At 42.4% G+C, this 20,430-nt stretch overlaps 1 protein-coding gene across 3 annotated transcripts in view; it reads right to left on the bottom strand.

Moving 5' to 3' along the window:
- Nox (NADPH oxidase) overlaps positions 1 to 20,430 on the bottom strand; it is a 390,569-nt gene that overhangs the window by 235,418 nt on the left and 134,721 nt on the right. Inside the window, exon 1 of one of the 3 annotated variants that reach the window (XM_083125017.1) lies at positions 20,173 to 20,259. The exons of the other annotated variants lie outside the window; for them this stretch is intronic. The gene's annotated coding sequence lies outside the window, so the exon portion shown is untranslated. Of the gene's footprint in view, positions 1 to 20,172; positions 20,260 to 20,430 lie in introns of those variants that run through there. 3 annotated transcript variants of the gene reach the window in all.

Genomic DNA, 20,430 nt, shown 5'->3' on the forward strand with positions numbered 1-20,430 from the left:
TGTACGGAGCGTGATTTCCTAATTACGCCCCACTCCAGCATCTGCTGCAGCTGCCGACGCACTTCCGGTCGATGCGTAAACGCTATCGGGTAAGGCTTACTGACAACTGGACTTTCTCCCTCGACACGGATTTCATGCGTATACTTCCGGCACTTTCCTGGCCTTTCATCAAGAACGACGGCATTATCCCTCAAAAGTTTGGCGAAAACTTGCTTCTGACTCGCTGAGAGATTCTCACATGAAGCAACTGCGGCGTGCAATCTTTCCTGTACTCCTTTGTCGCGGTCGACCTCCGAACATAAAGCGACGACGGGCTGGAACTCGCCCTCTTCTCCTGCGCATGACCTCCAGAATTCGACGTTAAACTCTTCGTCGCGATTATTCAAGGTTACAAAGTGTCGACCGATATTGAGCACAGACGCATACCGGCTCAGGAAATCCATTCCTAGCAGCAGGTCCACGGACAATGACTGGACCACCAGAACCTCAACCTCAACGTGATGTTCATCCAGCGTTGCCTGCAGAATGGTGTGACCGAGAGGCCTCTCTCTCGCTTTGCCCGAGAAATCGATGAGTCTAAAGTCTCGTACGTGCCGAAGTTGTGGCCTGCGCACTCCCTTTGTCACGCGCCGCCAAGTTGCCTCCGAGCATAAGCTTGCCTCACTTCCCGTGTCTAGGAGCCCCATCACAATTTCATCGCCCACTCGCAGTTGTACATGTGGCGATTTCGAAGGCCAACGGTCCTCGTGACTTTCCTCGGCTTCTTCGTCGGCGTGGATCTCCTCGTCCAGCCAAGCGGCACGAATCCTGATCGGCGTGGTCTTTGTTACATCCGGGTGGTTCGGCTCAAGCGAAGGTGGATCAGGTGTAGTCTGCCCCGCATCCGAGCCCTGACGCGAGACTTTTATTAGTTTCCCGGATGCTGGTATCCCGACGGTCCTGGCCTGGGCGAACCGCGTCTGGAATTCGGCCTGGTCTCTTCTCTCGCTGGGCTCCGTTGCGTCCTCGCTCCACGGCGTCCTGCATCTCCCCGATCTGACTCCGGGCTGACCGACCTGCTATCCGCGTGGCGCTGATAAAAGCCATCCCGGACTTGGCCGTTCTGAAAGAAGCTGTCGTTCCTCCTTGGCGACGCACGAGTCGGACCTCCACGCCGTCTCCTGCCTCGGAATGGGCGTCTTCGTTGCGGTGAAGGTGGATCTTGCAGCTGGCGGTTCCTTTCAGCCCCTGGAGCGTGGTGCTGTCCTCTCCATCCCTGCTGGACTAGATGAACGCGCGGGTGTTTATTCCGGTGCGACGAATCATCTTCCGGTCGGCGCCGCTTGCTAAACTTCTCACCCCTGGTTTTCTGCCTCTCCTCCTCGCACTGAAACAGGTTTTCCAGTGTGAGGGACATCGCGTCGGCGTCAAACACGCATGCTCCATTGAGATGACGACGAATTTCGTGTGGAAAATGGTACACCAGAGCGGCTATTATCTCCGCCGTAGTCATTTGGGGTTGCAGAGACTTGAACTCATTATACCGTTTCCAAAAGTACTGGGCATACGTGAGTCCTCCGCCCCTGTCGTATCGTTCGTTTCGCACCTGCATCAGCATCCTCTCGACCTGCAGGGGACGTTGAAAATAAGTGAGAAACGCTTCCTTGAACTCCTCATATGAATTGAAGTTCCCCTCGTTCCTGTCCATCCAGTTCTTGGCCCGGTCCTGCATTAAACCTTTCAGAATCAGGAGCCTATCCTCGTCTGTCAGAACTAACTCACGGGCGGTAGAATTAAATTCCTCGAGGTACGTGGAAGGAAGAATTCTGTCAGCACCCGAAAATTTTTTGAAGTGCTTCCGGTATTCGGGCGGAAACAGAGCTCTCCTGGCGGACGATGGGTCAAAGTGTAAATTTTCCTCTCCCTGCTCGCGGCGCGGACTCAGCCGTAGTGACGCAGCGTCTTCTCTTCGAAGGGGGCGGGGCGTTCCTGGAGCTCGCTGGTCGCTTTCCCCGTTCGAACAAGTGGCGACGTCGGCTGCCGGTGGTGACGTCAATCTGGGCTCCCGCGACGATTGTGAAGTGCCGCTGCTAGTCACGCTCAGTTGACGCACTTTCCTCTCGAGGTCCTCAATTCGTTCGGAGTTTCCTTCGGCTCGACCCGAAATTTCTCTCACTTGTCGCCCCAGGGCGTCTATGCCACGGTCACATGTCGCTTCCAGCTGCACGCATTGTCGGGCCATCTGCTGCATACCTTCCTCTTGGTCGCGCACGCTCTGAGACAGTGTTGCCATCTGGTTTTCTTGCCGGTTGATCCGCGCGTTGGTGTCGGCGATCTTGGCTTCGACCCGGGATTCGCATTCCTGTACCCGCGCGACGAGTTCTTGCGTTATCACCTCACCGGAAGTACGGATGGTCTCCTGGAGGCGGTCTTCCGTCACTTGCATCTGGGTGCTGATGGCCTCTATCTTCCTTTGGGTGGCTTCCATCTCGCTTCGCGTGGCTTCCATCTTAGCTTCGATTCCGCTTCGCGTGGCCTCCATCTCGCTTCGCGTGGCCTTCATCTCGCTTCGCGTGGCCTCCATCTTGGCTTCCATCCGTAGTAGCATCTCGATGATCTGTTGGGAGTTGGTACCACTGAGGCTAGCTGCTCCGTTGACCCGTTCTGCACCCCCCGGAGAAACCGGTTGCGCGCTGACCTCATTGGCTTGCCCCCCGCTGTTCGGTAGACTGGTTTCTTCAAGCGGACTTAACGGGACATCGCACCGGGAGCAAACGAGGCTAGCTGTGCCGACGTTTTCACTTTCTGGGAACTCCTCGCTGCAGACATCGCAAATCACCCTTACGTCACTCATGTTCAAGTTCTCGATGCGGCGGTTGCGCAATCTCATGAAATCAAAAATTCAACCCTCGGTCGATTCTCAATGCTCGCTGACAAGCGTAAACGTGAGCGCTCACAATATATACCAATATATATTTAAACAATTCACAAACGAAAAAAGATAAGGGCGGTCGATTCCCCTTTTGCCAGAACTCAACTTAACGCCTAATGCCATATGCCAAACAAAAATTTTAAAATGCCTAACGCCTTAAGTAGCTGCCCTACTACCTTGACAAAAATAAACGCCTAATGTCTAAATTACCACCTCACGTCAAAATAAAACAATAAAATCTCACAATGAAACACAGTTACATGACACCAAAATACGCCTGACGTAGCCCTTACAAAAACGACATATGCACCTGCACTGAGGGTGCTTTTGATTTAAAATATACCGGTCCCTGTGTTCGCGGCGCCAAAAATGTATGAATGAATGAAACACCCTCCATTGCCCGGGAGAACAAATGCTACCACTACCTAAATAGAGGCGGCAAAATCTCCCTCGGACAAGCCAAATAGCGTTACGGTCCAGGTTAAGTTCGTGTGTAGGAACCGGTGACCAACAGTGCATAGTGATACGCCATATCGAATAAAAACAAAGACATATGTGCTTTCAAATTACCACCTCTTTACCTGTAGCCGGGAAGCGGCTAGCTGCATACCTGAAAATCACGGGTAGCGACATGCATACGAAAATGATATAGCCCAAAATTAACATGAAAATAAAAAGTATATTCTATTCATAACCAACAAAAATGGAATCATTACAGGTCCCCACACTTGCACTCTCACATTCTCTCTCAGATTCAAACCTCATGGGGTCATCGACACAAGAAATTATACATGACATGTACAGGTTTTATGACGACAAGCCCTAATTATTGCATTCTCAATTAATTTTATCTTACTTTTTGTCTAATCAGGTCATTTGTGATTTTGCTCCAGTGCTACTTAAATCCTAGCCAGCCCTTACTTAAGTTCACCTTTTGTTTTAAAAAAAAAGAAACTAGTCGGCGCGGTGACCATACATTACTTGACCAGTATAAACAAAGGCGCCTCAACGGCAATTACATTCACGTGGGCGGACGTTTTCCTTTTACAAGACCTCACGTGGTTCCAAACATAACAAATAACCTCCGTTGAGTGGCGCAAACATATACTCTCTAGCAGGCGGGACTTAAACACTTCGCCGCGACGAGCAATTCACATTACCAGGCAAATACTTTAACAAATAATCACATATGCGACCGGACATAGCTAGCAGCGACACAGCGCTGACACATAATAATGAACAGACCTCAAGTAGAATATGCAATTAAGCGGGCGGCGCTTTACTCTAATAGTACGCACTTTAAACAAATACAAAGGAGCACAAACAACAATGAATTTAAGATCATAAAAAAATATCACAAGGAATAAGAAAAATTGACCTGAGACGAATAGATTACAAATGACAAGCGCGACGGGAGTTCGATATAAAATTTCGAGTTGAGTGAGCGTTTTCCAAATGTCGACGAATTTCAAGGGCGTTCTCTAAATCAATCGGGCCGTCACGTGTTAAGGCTCACACAGATGAATACTTTACCATCTCTCAGCTTCCGGGGTGCATCCAGGCGTCTTTATGGGCGATTGAAACACATAGTATCCACGCGAAAGGTTCCTTTGGTCGCGACGATGAAGATGCGAGAAGGATTCAAACACCTAGTTTCCCGGCTCCTCTTCCTCTCGGGATCGGTGGATCTCCGTGGTATGGCGCGGTTCGGACGTCGCATCTGAGCGGTCGTTGTAGGCGTCGTCGGGGCGTCAACATCTCTCTCTACGTCTCTCTGTCGCGGCTGGTAGGCGTCGTCGGCGTCGTCGGGGCGTCAACGTGGCGGATGGTAGGCGTCGTCGGGGCGTCAACATCTCTCTCTACGTCTCTCTGTCGCGGCTGGTAGGCGTCGTCGGGGCGTCAACGTGGCGGATGGTAGGCATCGTCGGCGTATCAATAGGGCGGCGTTCGACGTTCTCTCTCTCTCCATGGCGGCGGATAGGCATCATCGGCGTAGTTTCTTCTGACATCAGGCGAATCGACGTAACGCCCTCATCTCTCTTCTCCCTCTAGCCCGCCATAGTTTCCGGTGTTCCTCGTTTCTCAAAAATTATAAATGGCGTAAGGTAATCACGGAAACAGTTTCGCTTCAACTTCCCCCAGCGGTTGAGGTAGGCGCACTCGTGTAGACTTACTGCCTATCACACACACTGGTGTTCGCACAACACGACAAAGTCCACTGTACACGAAAGGTAGCACGAAGGTGCTCTCGTTCCAAGAATCGCGGCAAAACTGTATATGGAGAGGTAGCACGGAGCTGCTCTCCCTACAAAGATCGCGGTAAGACTGTATATGGAGAGAGTTAGCACGGAGCTGTTCTCACTACAAGGATCGCGGTAAGACTGTATATGGAAAAACCATGTCCTTCGTTTTATTTAGATTTTGAAAAACGACGCTATGCGATCGTTGAAGCGACGCTTCCGAAGGGGTCAGTCCACTTTGCTCTATTGTCTCCCAAGTGGGACGAGCCGTGCTTGAAGTTGAGTTTGTGCGGATTAAGCATCCGCCTGGCTGTCGCCCATAGTTCAATAGCAATCGCTGTCCACAAACTGATCAATTAGAACCGATTTGATCTGGCGTCCGTAATTGTCGCTTGATCGTGACGAAACTCCACATATCCGTCCTTGCACACATGCCGCTGCGCTGGTATAAGTTTCACTTGAATCTGACCGTTGGAAACCGAGATATTTAAATGTTTGTCATTACGGTCGAATTTCCTAAGCTTTAGACGCATAGCGTGACCCTTCAGGTGCTCACCCTTAACACAAGCGAATGTCTCGTTCCTCCCGTCGGCTTGGCAAAAATCAAATATGTAATCTTACAAATTAAAACACTTAACACTTTGAATCAAAACGTCTTTTTACCGCTACATACATGAATAATAATAATAATGACGGTAAATCTGACTGTCACAGGGTCTTTACTTATTTTCAACAACTCTGACAAAAATATATGAAAATTCAAGTTTTTAATATACCGGGTGGCCGAAAGAAAGGTAACCGAAACATAAGGTAAGGCACAAATTATTCGGTTAACTTTTTGGGGCCACCCTGTACTTTACATACATGTGTTTCACAATTTTTATTCTTATAATCATAAAGACTGTAAACGTAGGAACAACCAATAGAAAAATAAACGTAGGATTCTAATGTATGTTTGTGAAAAACGCCCCACCAATCAGGGAGCCTAAAAATTCCCCAAAACCCACTATTTTGAGAAAACCTATGGTGGGGGCACATTACACGTTTAGTTACGACTAAAGTGTACAATGAGGAAAAAAGTTTGAGAAGCATTGTTTTTTTTTGCTAACCTTGCCCTCCTCCCCCTTAAATTTATTTTAACTCTGAGCCTCTGAAGTGAGTCTTCTTACCGAAATCCTATATTACAATACGGTTTAAACAGGAGCGTATATTCTAAGCCAGCTAGGCTATCTGCGAAGCCTGAAGCCTGGAGAGTAAATTACAGAAGAAAAATCGATTAGAAACTGAATAAATTTACTCATTTCAATCAGTAAATAATTCTGATTTTGAAGTTGGCAACCTGAATTCTTAGGAGTTGGCAACCGAATTCTTACAAGTTTGCAACATGGCTGCCGTTGGGATGATAGACTTCCGAGGGTTTATGCGAGCCTATAGTCTTCTCTTTTCCTCCATAGCCTAGGACCACGTGTCGTAGTGAGCTAGTTCTGGTTTTGAACTCAGCATACGCCACTGGGTTTAAAAAATTGTCACCAGATGGCACGGAAGAAAAGTAAAATCATCAACAGATTTGTAAGGGACTTGATCAGCGACAATACATCCAATTCTATTCTTGAAAAACCTCTTAATAATAGTAATGCATATTTTATAATACTCGCACCAACAAATAGCAACTTTTCGTAAAATAATGTGAAAATAGTAATTTTCCACACAATTATGTAAGTTTTAGCTATTCTTAGTAGTAAATCAAATGTATACGTACGTGACGTTAAAAACTACCATGTCTTTACCTTCGTCCAAATGCTAAATCATAACATTACTCAATCATCTTTGAGCCCTGTGAAAAATTCCAGAAAGTTTATCATGCTCATGTTACCTCAAGGTTGCCTAATTATGTCCGAAATAACGAAACGCTCCTAGGCACTTTCATGAACCTCCATTTCGTGGATTATCTGCAGAGATTTTCATCCAGTGATTGACGTCTTCGTGATTTCAGAGTCCACTTGAGGGGAATTTGCTGACAGAGAGAAATGAGATGGATTTTGGATTACCATAGAGCACGGCGCTCGGCTTGGAAGATGGATGAGGGCCTCTTGGATATGGTAATGCGAAGAGTGACGACGTTCCAAGTGTTTAGAAAACGTCCTCAGATACTGGACTGACATATTGTGAAAGTCTCATGTTAACTTGTCGAAGGGTGTGGCACAGACTCAAAACGTATCGATAGGCCCATTAGACACGGCTGTACTAAGAAGTTTTGAAGCTTAAATGACTTTTTCCTGAATTGTTGCAGTAATTTCAAGTCTAATTTTGCTGTAACGTTTCGCAATTTAAATGTCACTGGACAGAAATAATAGATGATGTTTAAAAATGAACGAGAATCCTTTGTAACCGAAAATGTAGTGCTTAAGATTTTCAAAAACGATATGGGAACTTATTATGATGTGGAAAACTCCGGCAAAATAAGGTGGACAGTCATTTGTTTTCTTCTCTCGCTTTTGCCAGTGTCGCCATATATATAACTACCCTCACTTCCTTCGTTACCATAAAATTCTACGTTAAACATTAATTTGATTTTCGTTATTTTGGCTAATCGCGACGATGAAGATGAGTGATGATATTCTTAAGCTGATGAAACACAAAGAACGCCCATTCGTTAAGCTAACCACTCTGCCACGCCTAAACCATTGAAGCAATCCTATGTGCATTGCACCGTTCCATAAATGCCGCACTATTTTGATAGATTTGTTTTACTAGGCTCTTCTACCATGTTTTGGCTAATCGCAACAACGTGAGTGACTGGTGATAAGATAGCATGGATGAGGGTACAATCACGAAAATATAGGGGTAACACATGAATCCTACAGATGATTTATATTGGCTGCGAGTCTTCTAGACGTCAGAGCCTAACTAGTCTGTAGGTCATGCATGCATTCTCAATATTGGCCGTAGTGGAGATGGTGGCATCTCGACCTCTCGTGGTTTACATTTCAGCCCAAAAAAAGTATATGCATATACTTTTCAGCATTTGGCGTGGTCAATGCATTTCTGACTATACTTCTTCTCGTCTCAAGTCCACACAATATTTTTAAAAATGCATCACAAGTGATGCTCGCAGAGATCTGGAGTTTTGTTTCTTCATGTCCAAAAAGTTAGGGCCGGTTGTATAAGCATCACTAACTGGAGATCATATTTGATCTACGATCTGCGAATAAACTAAGTTGAAGCTTCTATCATGTTGTATAAAGCTAACTGTCGATTTGTCGAACTTCGATCAAATTCTGATCTTGGGTCAAAGAAATACGTTTGGCAACGTGGCAAATCCAGACATATCGCTAGTGTGCCTGTGATGTTGCCAATTGTCCAACACTGAACAGCAAATGTTTAAAAGTAGTTTTCGGAAAATGTATATATTTAATATTTGAATAAGGAATAAATCTGAAGTGCTGGACCTACATGTTGCAAATTTAGTAAACTCACGTAAATTAGATACCATACGGCCATTTATTGCTTGTGCGAGTTGCACATGGGAGAAAATATGCTTGCAAAAATAGATTATTTTAAAAAAATCTGCATTTCTTTTTAATGCTAAAAAGAGATAACTTCCTTATACTGCGATTTGAAGCTATTGTTCATACGAGGAGATGTTTGTTCATTATATTTATTTTGTGATTACACGATAACACGTTACAGGTAGACGTACCATTAGTTCCTATGAACACAAGGAATTTTCCTTGCACTGAATTGAATAACCTATGTTTTGAAATTTTAAATGAGTATGAGTTTTCCCGAATGGAAAGAAATATTGAAACAACAATGGCATTTGTTCTCTTGGATGTAAACATGCCCAAAATGTTTCATTATATGATAAAACAAATAATTATTCGAAGTGAAAATATGTGTGTTGTTTATATATGAAGAGAGAAAGCTTTACCAACTAAAATGCAATGTGCTCAGTTCATAAAGCAGTAGATATATATACACTACAGCCACATTTACATGATCTGTTCCATTCTGCGGAGAAAATTGAATTGCAATGACACTTGGCTGGATGCAGTAAAGCGAAATAATAATATTTTTATACTCCCAAGCGGGTCATATTTTCTGTTTGTATCGATACTTGATTTCTCTCGACCTTAACTTTCTCTGATCGTGAAATTAAACAATATGCTCTTGCAGTCATTTAAGGTAAATTTCAAGAAAAAAAATACACGATATTTCAAACGACACACGATAATATGGAAATAAACATTTATCGTTGTTCACCTTGTTGTGCATACTTGGCGTTTCTTCATTATCATTATGGAAACAGGATTTATGAATTGATTCTCCCGTCTTTGAATCTTGCTACATACGTCCACTTGCAACACATTTTAAAAGCAAATATTCGTTAGTACAGCTATGGTACAGCAGCTGAACTACGGTCAAAGTCTGCTGATCGGAGAAAATTCGCGGGTTCACTTTGACCGCAGGAACTTAATCTCAGTTCAACTTTTATACAACACAAAATCAGAGTTCAGCGTGACCGCTTCTTTATACAATCGGCCCTAAATGTTGTAGTCACTTGTCAATTTCAAACACTTGAAACATATTCAGAATTGTTTTTTGGTCCGCCATCACGAAAAGTACTTGGCCGTTGCACTCCGATTGAGACTACATTCAGTAGATAGATACGAAGTATAAAAAGAAGGACTATTGCCGGTCTCATTTTTCACTTCTAAGAGCTGCCCTGATATGTAGATTGCGTTTGTTAGGCTAACTTGGACTCTCACATCCTACGCACATGTTTCAGAGCTGACAACAATGGACAGTAATGATGGTTGTTGGTTCACCGGCCTCAACATGAATGAATAGAGATGATATTTCACAATACAAGTTGGTCCAAGGTTGCAAAATTTTGCAGCGTGCGTGGAATCGAAGTTGAGCTGAGGAGAAACCAAATTTGTGGTGGTGTGTGCCGGACAGGAGGAGCGGATGTGTTAGTTTTCTGGGATAAGTCTACATTCCCCCATCCTGCTGGGTGACTACAATATCGTAAAAACAAATTTTCCTGACTTTCCAAGACCAAGAACCAAATTTTTGCAGAGCAAATCATTAGAGAAAATAGACGTACACAAATGTGTCTGGGGCCTCCCCCATGGCACAGTGGTTGTGTCATTGCCTTGTAATCAAGGGATCCCGGGTTCGATACCCGGTGGAGGCACAAGTGGTTCGGATCCCATTTTAAACTGTAGGTCCAGTCCCGATTAGCCTTACTGTGCATAAAGTGGACTTAAAACACCAACTCAAACCAAATCAAACAAATGTGTCTGGAAAAAAGTAAGTAAGCGACTCGAATCGAGTCAGGTTTGCTAATTCACGAGGCGAGAGGAGACAAACCCGAATTCAGCGGAAATTTTCCGAACACGAGCGAAGTGATTGATGACTAAGGCTTGATTTTTATGTAGCTAAATCATGCGAAAGATTTATATAAGTATGTAAGCGTAGAATAAATTACTGAAATATGTAAATAAAATATGTAATAAGATTTGTCGTAGTGTTCCATATTTGCTTTTATGTTCGAGTGGATTTCTGGGAAATTACGTTAGGACCACAATCTGAATGGTTGAAGTTAATATGATTGAAATTAAAATTGTGGGTGCGTCAGCACTTAGGCTATTTGTACGACACATTGTGTGGGGTCAAGCTCCTTACAATGAAATCAACACCTGTCTGAGGACAAAAAAATCTCCCCTTATGGACCATTTACACGAGGCCAATTGTGAAGACATTCCACTTAGCCAATCCAACTGACTAGTGGTGCCGAAAACTTTGAAACGATTCTAATTCAGTGGAGTGGCTCGAGACAATGGCTGTGGAGACATTCCATTCACAGGGATTGCCTCTATTCACACGATGCCAATGTTGGATTGGCTTAGTGGAATATCTTCACAATTGGCCTCGTGTAAATGGTCCATTATACTCCTCAGTCACATTTCCATAATCAGGAAGGATTATTTGCGAATATGGTCAGTAGTGAAGAAGACTGTTCACAAAAAACCTTGATTTTTGATTTGGCTCAAAACAAGATTGCGAAAGTAGATCTATCGTATTCAGATAAACATTACAGAATTTTTCTAGAAATCATATTTTTATTGTTTGCCCTACAATGCTGTTATATGGGTCTGAGGCATGGAAGGTAACAAACACGATCACCTCTAAACTACAGACCTTCATCAATCGCTGCCTGAGAACAAATTAGATTATATTTTGGCCAGAAGTGATTCAAAACCAAGAGCTTTGGTTTGATTGATTTATTGTTTTAAGTCCACTTTATGCACAGAAAGTCTAATCGGGACTGGACCTACAGTTTAAAGTGGGATCCGAACCACTATGTGCTTCCACCGGTTATCGAACTCGGGACCCCTCCAAGAGATTTGGAGAAAGACTGGATAAACGGAGGTGTCCGTACAGATAAAGCTGCGAAAATGGAATTGGATAGGACATACGTTGAAGGAAAATGGGGCTGTCGAGAGAGAGAGACACTAGACTGGAACCTGCAGAGAAGAAGGAAAAGAGGGAGGCCTAGACAGACGTGGCGAAGATCTATTCACGCTGAGGCATTGATGGAAGGAAAGAGCTGGAATGCAGTGAAGAGAATTGCCGACAGTAGGACCACGTGGAGATGCTTTGTTGATGCCCTATGTTCCACAGGGAACAACAGGAATTAAGTCAAGTCAGTCTACAATGATTGATTTATTTAATTCTACTTTTCTATCGCGAAGATGAGGATGAGTGATAATGAAATTGATGAAGGGACACTCACAAAGAATACTCGTGCCCAGGTATGGATTCCAACCAGAGATCCCTGGCGTCGTAGCTTCACAGAGACAGACTCTCCCATAATGGAAATTACAGAAATGGTGCATAGACAGGATTTAATGCACGAAAAATGTACTACAAACGGAAAACATGTAAAAGAAACTGGATTCGTAACAGTGTAATTCGCCCACTTTTTTGTTTTGCTAGAAAAAATATATATAATTACATACAGATCCGGACCCAGTTGATGACACACTCTTACATCGCCTTAAGACAAGAGTTCCAAGGAAACCTGACAACATTCTGATAATTGATTTAATCTCTCGTTGCTTTAGGACGCATTCATGTAAAACAAAACGCTGTCATAACACTACAGCGCCATCCATCATAAGGAGAATGAAGCTCTAGAAAGTTAATGAGGCGAATCGAACTGTAATAATGTCCATTACCTGGCAACGGTGTTAAAACTTAACAGCACGGGGAAAAAATCATGTCGGCTTGTGTAATAATAGTACGGTCGTTTATTCCGCTCGCTACAATTAACCCTGGAGCATACGACGGAGGTTTTGCACTATCGTAAAACATAACGTACGTTGCCTAGCAGACAAGAAATATTTCAATTTGTAAAAAAGGCAAGGTTGTGCAATACGAAGGAACTCAAAATGCAGTTTCGTCAATCTTACAGTCACTAACCACCTGTTAAGGCTGAACTAAAGGCAATTTTGTGGTAACGTTTCGATAAGAGATGGCAGCACCGTTGTCATGGCGTAAATATAATCAAGGTAGATACGGTACTCGCTGATGGGAAATGACGTCACGTTGCTTAGTATTTTTTTTTAAGAAAGGTAAGTAGATGTGGAGCAACGTAATTAATTATCATAAGATTTTTGTTATATGTTCTTATTATAATAATTATATAATATAATTATAGAAAGATCCAATTACATATGGAATGGAAGTTCAATGGAAGTTAATAATAGTCAAAGCACTTGACAATATAAATTTTCTTTCCTAACTTACAGGTACAACGGACATTCCGAAAGTAAGTTTCGTCATTTTTTTCACAGGGAAGCTGTATTACAAAGTGAGAAAACACATTGCCATAACAAAAGACAATATTTCCTGAATTCACGACATGAGGAGCGATGGCGCATGCGCAGAGTGCCGAAGAATAGAGAGAAGCAGCAGACCGACGTGCCTGAGCTCATTCGAGTGCAAACCAGTATGGCTGAAAGACGTGTGCTGGAAACGTGGTCACAAATGGAAGTTCGGCACGCTATTACCACACACTAAGCAAACTGAAGTCTGCCATTCGACGCAAGAGACCAGGGTTCTTAAGTCGAGGGGTTTTGTCCTTGGACAACAATGCAAGGCCCCACACAGCAAGGGTCACTGTAGAACACATTTCTCGTCTGGAATGGGAGAGATTAAATCACCCGGCCTACAGCCCCGATCTTCCCCCATCAGACTTCAACATTTTTCCTGATTTGAAGTCAGCACTATCGGGACGTCACTTTGGAAATCACTGGGCATCGATTTTTACCAGGAGGATTTCTTGAAACTGATTTCCCGGTACAACAAATGTATCAATGTCGGTGGCGACTATGTGGAAAAATAGCCAAAAGATTGTATTTTGTTATGACATTGTATTCTTCTGCTTGTAATACAGCTTCCCTGTGAAAAAAATGACGAAACTTACGTTCGGAACGTCCCTCGAACATACCCATTTATTGATTTGGTTAGTTTACGTTGCTTTTCTGCCACTTTTGGCTAACCACGACGATGAGTATGCAGATGATTTGTATGAGGATGTTTTCCTTACCTGTAAGTTTTATACATAATGTTAAAATGAACTTTAATTTACAATCTTACACTGGATTTATAAAACTGCCAATTCCGATTGCCTTACAAACAGTGTCCCTTGTTCAAGTATAAGTGTCTCTTACATAATTAACCACAAGTAATGTAATTTTAAATGAATAAGCTTCTAAATATATATTTATAGTACATACAATCGTAATTTTAAAGAATTATCTGTCTTTATGGAAGACGAAATATTCAAATTTAAATACATATACAATATATATGTTTATTACTTTTATTATTACTACTATTGAGATGAAAACTTGAGTGCTCATTTGAATCCAAGGGTTGCTCAAGCACCCTCCCTGGGCCAGCCTAAGAGTTAGACGACCCTGAAGGAAATTGTTGAGGAATTGATCTTCCTCAGTATAAGAAAAGGTGAAAAATGTGTTGCTGGTGCAATAAAACGTCGGGTTTAGGGATGCCAGAGGTTTATTTCTTTAATATAAATGGTAGCCACCGTGTACTGTCTTAAAACAGTCTGTTACAGAGAAACATGGATCAGCATAAAATCACCAGATCGTTGACGTATCTCTCTGTAGACGTGTTCCCGCGTGGCAAGAAAATTATTGGTTTCCCTTTCAACCGCCCCCCCCCCCCACAAAGATGGGGGAGGGAGGACGTGTCTGAAAAACCCAAGGTGAGTGCTTGGAGGGCGACCTTGTGTTTTATCGGAGCCTCGCATTTGCTGGCCTCATTTCGCCCGAGAAGTCGTTGACGCACGCGTCCCTAATTGGTTGACATCAGCGGGCGGCAAAAAAAATAAAAGTTGCGCGCGCAACTTATTTGTGTAACGGTCACGTCACTCATCAACATATGCATAAGTCTGGCACGTCGAATGAAAAATAATGGTATGGGGAAAATGTTGCTCGTCTTGAAAGATGAATTATTTTGGGGGTAATAAACAAAAAAGAAGCTGAAAAGAAAAGACGCCGGTCGTGCCATCTATTGGTATCTTAAAAAAACTATCAGGACTCCATTTGACGCCTTCTTAATGATTACATTCAGTTTCGCCTGATCGCTTACCAGTACATCATCTACACCCCAGTCCGCCATTTTAGGCGAAGCAGGAATTCCCGTTGCTTTTAATTCTAGTTGAAGGGGAAATGTTTAAAATTAGGGAAATTTGATGCGCTGTTAATATGTTCTCTCCGTATACCCTTGTGTGCATAGGTCTAATTAGTTTATTAAGAATGTAACTAATTTGTTTTAGTTTTGTTATTACAAGTCATGTGTCTGGGAGTTCGGTCCTCATGTTTATAGTTAATCAATAGACAGAGAGAAAGGGGTAACTTTTAAATATGTTTACGTACACAACACACACACATTTATTTATAATGTGAATAAGGATATTGACTAAACTGCTGACTATGACTAAACATAATCTAACCTAAGGCTACTGGTTATTACAAATTGGAGTCACGGGCTTCCTCTGTGAAGTAGTGGTCACGTCGACGCCTTGTAATCAAGGTATCCTGGGTTCGATACCCCGTGGAGGTTCGGATCCAGCTTTAATCTTACGGTCCAGTCCCAATTAGCCTTTCTGTGCATAAAAATTAACTCGAACGAATATTACTGTTATGTATAATTTTGTAAATATATTACTTTATGTATAAGTAAACTTCATTTTTTTTTGTTCATATTAAGGATGAGTTCGAAATTTGTTTGTGTTCAAGTTGTTCATCTTGTATAGCAGAGACAGTCCGATACAAGTTTGCACAAATTTACCCTCATTCGATATATTTTCCTTGCAGCTTAAATTAGAGGAAATAGGCGAGAGACAAATTCCAGTTTAGCCCAAAATAGCGACTGGGTCATAAATCACAATGTGGTGTGCTGACAAGCCAGTCAGAAAATACGACAGAATAAAAATTAAAATTCATGACTCTATTGGAGTAGTACCAAGTTGTCGATGTGGGTGTCGATCAATCTATTGGTCTTCTGCCAATGCTAGTAAAAAATTACTGCAACAATCGACATTATATCGTTCTAATGTTTACATATGTATTATTGTATATTTCGTTGGGCGAAATTGCGATATTATAACAATTTGATAAAATAATAATGAGTCCTGTTGCACGTCTACGTCTGCCGTCTCATCTAGTTAGTGTTTTTTTGAAAACCAAATTATTAGCCCCATCTAAAAGTTAGAAAATCAACATTTCCAAAAACTGTCAAATGGGAAATTGTATTGGGTGCAATCCAACTGGTTCTGCAATGTGCGTCAAAATCCTTGACTACGAAAGTATCGTGCTGGTTGGGGTGGAAGCGGTAGCCCTTTCTGAAAGAACACGAATCTCTCTTCCACGTAGTACACCAATGGTGAAGACTAAGGAGAACCTATCGTCTGGCCCAGTATAATGCTATGTCGGGCTTGTTTTGTGTCGTTCATGTTTGCGATTGTCCTTTCATCAATTTCATCTTCTCACGATTCATCTCCATCGTCGCGATTAGCCAAAACTGGCAGCAATGTGACGTTAAATAAATAATCAGTGAACCTGTACCATCTTACATGGAACCAGCGTGGAACACGCAATGGATCACATCAACACCCCCTAAAGGAAAAGAAACGTAGTTAATGCACATGCAGGGTCTCCCCGATGGCACAGTTGTAGCGTCGTCGCCTTGTAATCAAGGAGTCCCTGGTTCGATACACAGTGGTTCGGATCAAACTTTAAACAGGTAGATCCAATACAGATTTAGCCTTAAAACGCCAAATCAATCAATCATTAATCCACGTGCAGGAGTCATGTTTTTTTAATGTATTTAATGCATTATTTAGCGTCGCCTTTTTCTGCCACTTTTGGCCGATCGCGACGATAAGGATGATTGATGATTAGATGAAACTGACGAAGGGACCTTGACATGCACAGTCCGGGACTCGAACCAGTGGAGGATCCAGAAGTTGGGAGTTGGGGGGGGGTTCAAATTTAGGTCGGGTACCTCACCGAGAATCAATTTTAATCTACACTTGGTTGTTTTATGTTTATGTAAACAATTTAATAAATAATAAAAACAAGCTGACTTCCACGCTATAGAGATCAGCATATTGTTTTGCGAAACTAGAGTCAGGGCCTGGGGTAGTGTGTTATTGTTTCATGTCGTTGTTATAATTCCTTCCAGTGGCGGCGATTGGGTTCCATGATTGGGGGGGCAAGGTCCCTTGATAGATAAGGTTTAGCATACTGCGGGATCAAATATTGCAAAATGTGGGGTGTAACTGCTCCCCTTCGCCCCCCTAATTGCCGACACTGATTCCTCCTATTGTTACGGTAAACTGGATTATCAGATGTGAGAAGTGAAGTAAAGAAACATTTATTCTCTGAAGGGGTCTCGAGTTCAATCCTCTTTTGAGGTATTTTGGAGAGTGGTTCGGATCCAAATTAAAACTGTAGGTCCAGATCCGATTACCCTATCATAACCATAAAGGGGACTTAAATCAAACTTTAAAAAGTATGATTGAGTCTGATAAACTTTGTGATAAAGAACAGAACAAAATATAAGGCATAATAATATTGTTATAAATTCGAAAGCCTGGCAGTTGGGAGGGGTTTTCCTCGTGGTTCCCGCACCTGACTCGAACCTGGGAACTTCGAACGTCACATAGCGCATTCCGCCAACGTGACGACTGGATGCACTTCTTACCTAGGAATCGAACCTGCGAAGTTACTGAGGTCGGAACGCGTCAAGCTAGCCACTTCGCCACGAAGGTTGGTTACAGTTCGTTCTCGCTGAAGCATTTACGAGAGTGGCTCAATCAGTCACTGCAGAGGAATGTGAATGCATAAAAATGATATTTGAGCAGGTCAATGCCGAAAAGAAGGAGACACACAACGCTCATTGTCTCATTGCGAGTTGCCACACGCTAGGTTACGTCACCCCCGCAATTACCTGCTTTTGCAAATGCCAGTGCAAGCTGTTATTAAAACATGTGAAAAAAATGAAAGTTTTCTGCGCCGATATACATTCAGGTTAGCGATAGCTGTCCTTGGTGCACGGATACACATTCACATTTCCTGCCGAGACTTCAATGGCGGGATTCTTTTGAAGGGAGGGAGCATGTGCGTCGGGAGAAGGGATTGAACCGGTCCTCCGATCCCTCCACCTGAAAATTGATGTAGTTTATTTCAAGGTACAAGAAAAAACACTGAAAATATTTATTTTTATTGTTAAAAACAGAAGTAAAGTTCACTAGGTTGGAATTCGAACAGAATGACTTGAGTAAAAACTACGTTAGATCGAAAATAATTTAGTACTAAGTCCAGGAACAAGTCTTCATATTGCACCATTTAATCCAGAGTATATCGTTTTACAGTTTTCAAAATTAAAAAAAATTGAGTCTTATGTGAGAATTTAAACGACAAATTTTATGACCGAAATTTCACCCTACAGTTAATGTTTTTTTTTACAACGTGATATATAAAAGTTAATAATAAATCAAAATAACAATGTATTACAGTACACTAACTGAATGAATTATTAAAAAAATAATGAAAACAGTCGTACTCGATATTCACCCATCTGGTGGATCGAGAAGAAAAGTCTCCCCAAGGATATAAGAACTTTGAAATTAAAGTAGTTTGTTATTATATTAAAATAGTTATTATATGATAATCATAACCACGATAAATTATTATTACTAAACTAAAGTTATATCAATGGCCGGGGCTCTCCCCTACAAAACGTTTCTGGCGACGCCCATGGAGGGACAAAATCCTGTTTCCCTGCTATCTGCTTCGGGGAGGAGTGTTTCAAAGGTTGCCCAAAGCGGGGGTAGCAGTAAGTCTAATTGACACTCTGACCGCAAGTTCCTTCATAGGTGAACGCGGTAACAGAGGGTCACTGCTATGGATGGACGATACCGGAAATTTGATATCGCGATATATCGTCAAGAAAATATCGTCGCAGATGATACGATACTATGTTTTTTTCCGTATCGCGATATAGCCTATCGTCTCCACGATTTATATTTGCAAGTATCGTGACGATATATCGCATGTCGCCAAATATCATGACGATATATCGCCGACGATATATATCGCTAAAATATCGTGACGATATATCGTCTAGTTCATGTCGCCTGGACGATATTTTTTCAATATCGCGATACATCGTCCAACACTATTCACTGCCAGAAAGGTGGGTCCCGCGCCGAAAGATCCGATTTCACTATAGTTTGCTTTGTTGCTCTTCTGCGACGTTTGGATGAAGGGACATATGCAGAGTATTAGACTTGCCCTGGGTCAAGGCACCGGGGCCTCGTTTGCCTGCAAGGTTGTTTCCAATGGGTACAGTCAACGGCAAAATTTTCCGGTAAATAATGAGCAATCGTGCCGATCGCAGATCACTCACTCAATTTCGCTTATTTTGCAATTTTTAGACGTGACCGCCAAATTTTAACTTCGAATTCGTGATCAGGAGGCCTCAATTAGAGAGTATGCGAAAATTATGAAAATCGGGGAGGGGTCCGGTATTGTAAATTCGCTCTTAGTTATCATTAGTCGACTTTATCGGAACGAATTTACAATACGGGAACTTCCCAAATTTCGTTCATATTTCACATACTCAATAATGTAGGGCTCCTAATCACGAATTTGCATTTAGAATTTGGCGCTCACGCACGTGTAGAACTTACGAAATAAGGGGGTCCGTGATCGCAACCGACACCCTCGATTTCTGAAGAAAAGCAATGTTTATCGCAATATTTTGTGTTTAGAACACCTAGAAAACGAAATATATGTTCATGTTTTACTAAGACCCCAAGTTTTAACTATGTTTGCCTTGCCTAACCTAACCTAACGTGCATGGTTCGTGGGGCTATCCGTGAATGGTTTGTGGGGCTATCCGTCCATGCTTCTACACGTGAGCACCAAATCTTAACTACAGATACGTCATCATGACTCCATAATTAGCAAGTATTCCAATTATTAACGAAATTATGGCATTTTAAAGGGCTTTTTTCAAAACAAAACTTTACAACTTCTTCACGTCAATTTACAAGTTCTACACGTGAGCGCCAAATTTTAAATGCAGATTCGTGGTTAGGAGCCCTACATTATTGAGTATGCGAAATATGAACGAAATTGGGAAAAATTCCCGGTAGTGTAAATTCATGCCACTTTATCTAGCATAACGTCCTAACCATGTGAACCAGATATCAATTATTCACTGCATATCAGATCGTCAAATATTCGATTCACTGACTGCATTTTATATCATTGCAGCAACTTTTACCTTCGGATCGCGTTGGTAATTGCCAACACGAGTTGCAATTTTACTTTCAAGACGATCGTACGAAGCAACTTTACGTTTTACTTTACTAGCAAGGTCTATATTGAACATTTAATAAATATAGCTTACCTTCAGGTGATAGACGTAAAAGAAAGGGCCAATACGAACACTGCTGCTGCTGATCACCATTCCATGTCTCCGGAACACACCAAGTGCACAACAGGTTTGAACTTCTCTCAAGTTTAGTTTCAGTTTTGCCGAAAGAGGGCAGCACTGATCGTGCTTAGCTAATTCTTTTGTTTTTGGTTTATCAGTTCTTGTACAAAGGACAAGATCAATTCATTAATTGAAAAGCAATATGATATACACTATTGTGGATTACTTTTA

This window comes from Lepisma saccharinum, chromosome 7, assembly GCF_977018435.1.
Source record: "Lepisma saccharinum chromosome 7, izLepSacc3.1, whole genome shotgun sequence".
Taxonomy (NCBI): Eukaryota; Metazoa; Arthropoda; class Insecta; order Zygentoma; family Lepismatidae; genus Lepisma; species Lepisma saccharinum.